The sequence below is a fragment of the Hordeum vulgare genome, chromosome 6H, assembly GCF_904849725.1.
Source record: "Hordeum vulgare subsp. vulgare chromosome 6H, MorexV3_pseudomolecules_assembly, whole genome shotgun sequence".
NCBI lineage: Eukaryota > Viridiplantae > Streptophyta > Magnoliopsida > Poales > Poaceae > Hordeum > Hordeum vulgare.
In genome coordinates, this window is record NC_058523.1 from 411,582,487 (window position 1) to 411,588,913 (window position 6,427).

Here is a 6,427-nt window from a genome sequence, read left to right on the forward strand (position 1 = left end):
AGCATCAAGACCACTAAAACATAAAGTAAAAAAACAAATTGGGTTGCCTCCCAACAAGCGCTTTCTTTTATGCCTTTGAGCTAGGCATAATGCAAGAGGATCAAGTTGTATCAATTGAACCATCATCAAGATCATCAAAGAGCTCTTCAATAATACAACTAGTCTTAAGAGGACTCTCAAAGAGAGGCTTAGTTGCAACACTTGTAGGAGCAAAAGCAAAGGTAGTAAGACCAAGTGGAATTTCATTTCTAATTCTATTTAAGAGAGGTATCTCTTCCAAGGTCTTCACAGTTTCAACACCCTTAGCAATAGGTATACTCATTTTGGGTTGCGGAACGACCTTGGGTACGTTAGCGAACCTAGGTCCCTTCCTTGCGGGGGTTTCTACCTTTTTAGTCTTGATGGAGGATATAGTAGTTCCTAAAGTTTCCAAAATATCCTCGATCTTATCAATCCTAGAAGGATCCACATCATGGGATTTAAGGGTCTCCAAAGTTTTGTAGATTTTGTTCATGGAGCTATCAAGTCTATTTAAGTTCCCTTGAATCCTACGATCTACTTCATTAATTTTTCTCATGCTTGGCATATCTAGCTCTATCTTCTCAAGTTTACTCATAACATGAGATAAAGTGATATTATCCTTTATGTCAACAATAGGTGGGATTCCGACAAGATTTTCCATAATGTTAAGAGCCTCCCCAACGGGAGCTTCCAAGAAATTCCCTCCTAGTGTTGTGTCTAGAACAAATCTATGCCAAGAAGTAATACCAACATAAAAATTTCTAAGCAGAATAGTGGTGGATTGCTTCTTGGTGGCTCTATCTTGAGAACTTTTAATTCTATACCAAGCATTTTTCAAACTTTCTCCAACCCTTTGTTTGAAGGTGAGAATCTCTCCTTCGGGTGCAACACTGGAGGCAAAGGATTTAGACATACTGACTAAACAAAGCAAAGTAACTATTTTTTGTGGTTTTTGGCATAAGACTCTAAAGCAAAAACTAAAAAGTAAACTAACAAGACTAAAAAGCAAAGGTAAAGGATAGTGTGCAACTCCCCTATCTTGAAGACTGGAGTCCCCGGCAACGATGCCAGAAAACTTTGCTTGATGACGAGATGATGTATATACTTCTCACTCCTCGTTGGTTACCCCAAGTGGAAGGTTGAGATGTAGTCATTAGCAAGTTTTCCCTCACACTCAGACTGTAAGGTTTATCGAACCAGTAGGACTCCTAGGATCAACAAGTAGGCGTATGCTGCCCCTGTCTAGCAGAAGACGTGGACCTGCACACACAACAAATAACTTTGCTCCCAACGAGTACAGAGAGGTTGTCAATCTCTCCGGTCTTGTAGTTTGCAAAGGATCAAAACACAAGCGGGAAAAGTGATAGTTATTGCAACGGAAAAGTAAATAAAAATGGTAAATGGTGGAGGTGTAAGCAATGATGGTGATATGGCCCGGAGTCACATGATGTTCACTAGTGATGTCTCTCTCCCAAAAGACAATAAACTACTATGCTTGGGTAAAAAAATCAGAGTTGGGCAATTGACAGAATTATGAACGCACCACAATGCTAATTATGCTACTTGATAGTTAGAGGTTCAATAGTAATGGGAAGTACGCCAAGACAAGTAGACCGTTTATTCATCAGCATCTACTTACTAATAATCCATCTTGAGATATCTGTCCAGAACATCTCATCGGTATTTAGTTGCGAGCCCCACCCAAAGTATAAATTGAAAGCAACGGACAACTGCATTAACGAATTATGCGTAAGGTAAACAATCCTTGCAACCATGTTCACAAGAATCGTTGTTTTCTCCTTGGTGGCAACAACACATCCCCTAGTCTCATGTTTCTGTCACTCAAGCTAGACATCGAGGGGCATGAACCCACAATCATGCATAACGCTCCCTCTAGGAGTTACAATCTACTACTCGGCCAAAGCAATAAATAGCAACGGGGAACATGCATGAATCACTAAGGAACATAATATAAAAGGATAATCAAATATACAACTCATAACAATCTGAACATAATCTCATAATCCATCGGATCCCACCAAACTGAGCATAGCAATAGCAAGAGAATTACATACATTCCTTGATCATGTAGAGCAGCTCACAAGGACTAACCATTGAAGCACAAGATTGGAGAGAAGACATCACATAGCTACTGGTCATGGACCCCTGGGCCAAGGAGGACTACTCACGGCACGTCCGGGAAGCGTCCATGGAAGTGGAGAATCTCCCAGAGCTAATTCTCCCTCCTGCAAGGTGCCGGGAAGAGGTCTCCTAATGCTTCCGATCTCGGAAACGCTGTGGCGGCGAAACGATGGAGAAATCCCGATTCTGGAAGTTGTCTAAGGGTTTCCTCTCAGAGGACTACATATAGGCCAAAGGAGGGTACCAGAGGAGGTGGGGCCCACCCAGGCTGCCTCCTGGCGCGACCAGGGGGTAGGCCGCGCCAGCAGGTCGCCTGGACAGCTCGTGGCCCCTCTCTGGCCCATCTTCGGTGATCTGGAAGCTTCAGTTTTGCTGATTTCTTGTATATTTTTCCTGGAATTTTTCGGGCTTCGAGATTTTGGGTAAAAGCCCCCTACAAAGTAGACATCAACAAACAGAAACTGGCACTAGGTGCACTGAGTTAGTAGGTTAGTCCAAATATGTGTAAAATGATATAAAAGTGTAGCAAAACATATAACAATGTCACCCAAAAGATCATGGAACAAGCAGAAATTATAGATACGTTTGGGACGTATCACGGTGTCCTATTGGAAACTAAGGGGTATTAAGGCCTACGTTTAATAGAGAACCAGAACAAAGCATTAACACATGGTGAATACATGAAATCCTCAAACTACGACAATCACCAGAAAGAATCCCAATTATTTTCACCTTGGGGAACGCAGATCAAGACACGTAATAGGTAACTACAACTTGCAAGATTGGATCCAAATCACTCTAATATTCATGAAAACTTAATAGGTTTAGATCTGAAATCATGGCACTCGGGCCCTAGTGACAAGCATTAAGCATAGCAAACTCATAGTAACATCAATCTCAGAGCATAGTGGATACTAGGGATCAAGCACTATCAAACTTAACGAGATTACATGATCAATCTCATCTAATCCCACCACTATCCAGCAAGCCTACAAAGTAATTACTCACTCCCGGTAGTGAGCATCATGGTGGTGTTAATGAATAAGGGTTGGTGATGACGACGTCGATGAATCCCCTTATCCGAAGCCCCAATTGGACTCCACATGAGCCCTTCGGAGGAAGAACAGGAAGTGGCGGCGGCTCCGTCTCATGAAACGTGATGAAAACTTCTATCCTATTTCTTTCTCTAATGATGAGATTTTATAGTACTATAATTAGGGTCGGAGGAGCCACGTGAGCCCCACAAGCCATCACGGCGCGGCCAGGGGGGGTGCATCGTGTTGGCGTGTGCCCCCCTAGCAGCATTTCCTCGCTAGGTCTTCGCTCCATAGTACCTTATAAATGCCAGTAATAATTCACAAAAAGTTTCTTCCAATTCCAAGAACTTTCTACACAAAAATAACACCATGGTAGTTTTTATGAAAACATCATCAGTCCGCGTTAGTTTCATTCAGATCATGCAAATTAGAGGTCAAAACCACAACAAAAGTAGATACGTCGGAGACGCATCAGCGACCATCGCAAGTGCACGAAGGCCGTGGACACCGTCCCCCTGTTGTGCACTTCTACTATCAACAACGTGGCTATCACCAAGATGCTCATCGACGGCAAGGCAGGGCTAAACTTGCTCTCTGTAGAGACCTTCAAGACACTTCAAGTGCCCTACGAGCACGTGATGCCCACTAGACCTTTCTTGAGTGTCACCGACAGCTCCACCATCTCGCTAGGGCAAGTGCGCCTCCCCGTCACCTTCAGCACGCACAATAATTACCACATGGAGTTCATCAACTTTAACATGGACCACATCATCCTACCCTACAACGCCATTTTGGGTTACCCTGCGCTCTCCAAGGTCATGGTCGTGACCCATCACGCATACGGCCTTGTCAAGATGGCCGTCTGCAGCGGACTCGTCACCATCAGCTGCAACAAGAAGGACGCGGTGCATACTCTATAGCATGCCTACAAGGCCGCTGCCACTTCATACCCGGCCGACAAGGACATCCTTGGGCCTACCGAGGAAGCACCCGCGAAGAAGAAGCCCCTCCTCCTTAAAGAGCACACTCGTTTCAAGAGGGTGTTCCCTGTTGGGGACAGCGCATGCCTCTTACATGCCGTCAGCAGTGCCCCCTCCCCCAAATAGTAAGGTGTGCTTGTCACCTTCCTCCGAGAAATCCCTAGTGCGTCATCATCGATACCATAAGGCATGCCCGACCTATCGAGGGAGGTGATCAAGCACCACTCAGCCATGCACTAGGTAGCACGACCCGTCAACAAGCCCCAAGATGCATGAATCACCCGCGAAGCTCCCCACCCTAGGTGGATTGTCGGCCCCACTTCCAGCTCCAAGGCGGGCGACAGTAGGCGCATGTGGATCAACTTTGTCTCCCTCAACCAATATTGCTTTGTGAGGACCTTCCCAACGCCATCTCGATCTTCCGCATGCCTTTCGGTCCGGGAACATTCTACACATCTTCGCGAGGTTGGTGCACATTTTTAGGGCATATTTCTACCCTAGTGGTTTTGGTGATTGATGAAAATGCAATTGCGGACTAATCATGTGCACTAAGCCTTTCAGGTATTTCATCATATGGCACAAGATGATTCATGTGTATTAAAATGAAGACGGTTTTCTTTCTTACGTTTCACTATCGGTGGACTTGAGTCCTAGGAAACATCATACTATAAAGAGGGGTCTGCATCGGAAAGGTTTCGGTGGAATCATCACATACACATTTTATCGCACCCTTGTTCCTTTCCTGCCATGATGGAGCCTCTAATCTATCCCATGTTCTTCCTGAAAAGACCCAAGCAGTAGTACCGCTCCCAAGAGAGGTACTACCTCTTATCCACGGTAGTATCACCCTGGTTAGTGGTAGTACCGCTCTCGGGCGGTAGTGCCCTGGCCAGTACCGCTGGCTTGTGTCGCTTCCTCGGGGTCGCGACACTTTTCGTGTCGGGATGATTAGTTTATGGAGCGGTATTTCTGGGCGGTAGTACCGCTTATTACTATTGTGCCAGTTCTGCACAGGTTTTCTCAAGCTGGGCTATCAGCGGATCTTGAGCAGATGTAGGTGGCGGTACTACTCCTTATGGTTGGTAGTATCGCCCCTGGCAGCGGTAGTACCGCCCCGGTAATACTACCTCCCTCTACCTCGCTCCTGATGTGCTACTCCGCAACCACAACAATAGTACCGCTTCCCCAAGGAGAGGTACTAGCTCTAATGGGTGGTTGTACCGCTCTCTAGAGCGGTAGTACCGCTCATGTGCAGGTTGATTGAGTGGGTAATGGTTGGAATTGTCCCCCACTATATAAAGGTGGTCTTCTTCCCCAAGAAGCTCACCTTTCCCAAGCCTAGTTGCATATTGATACGCACATTTTGCATCATGAGTTACTATTGATATTTTTGTTAATCTTGCCCATTATCTCTTATTATCATACAATTCTTATGTTCTTTCTCTATGAATATACAAGGTATATCACTTAGAGGGGAATATCTGGAAACTCGAATCGTGGACCAGGAAACCAAGAAAAAGGCAGAAAAATCAAATTGCTCCAAATGACCTCAAACTTTATAGAGAAATTTTGTGGAATATATAAGAAATTTCTGGGCCAAAATATACGAAAGAGGGCCCACCTACTGGCCACCAGCTAATAGGGCGCCCCCAAGCCGCACCCTGATTGCTTGTGGGCCCCCTGATAGCCCTGTAGCGACCATATTATCCTATATGGTGTGCTTTACCCTATAAAAAATCATAAGCTATCCTTCGGAGCGAAGCGCCACTGTCTCGAGGCGGAACCCTGGGCAGAGGCCCTTTTGCTCTCCCACAAAGAGATTCTTCCGGGGAAATCGAAGCCATCATTATCACCAAAACTTCCTCCTTTGTGCAAGGATCAATATTCATCAAAATCTTCACTAGCACCATCTCATCTCCAGTCCTAGTTCATCCCTTGTAGTCAATATATATCTCAAAACCTCAGGTTGGTACCTATGGGTTACTAGTTGTGTTGATTACATCTTGTAGGTGATGCTAGTTGGATTACTTGGTGGAAGAGGTTATGTTCAGATCCCTAATCATTATTATATCACCTCTAATCATGAACATGTTGATGAGGTGTGAGTATTAACTTTTGTTCCTATGGACACGAGAGAAGTATTTTTATAAGTAATCATATAAAGTTGGTATTCGATCGATATTTCGATGATATGTATGTTGTAACTTCTCTTAGTGGTGTCATATGATCGTCAACTACATGACACTT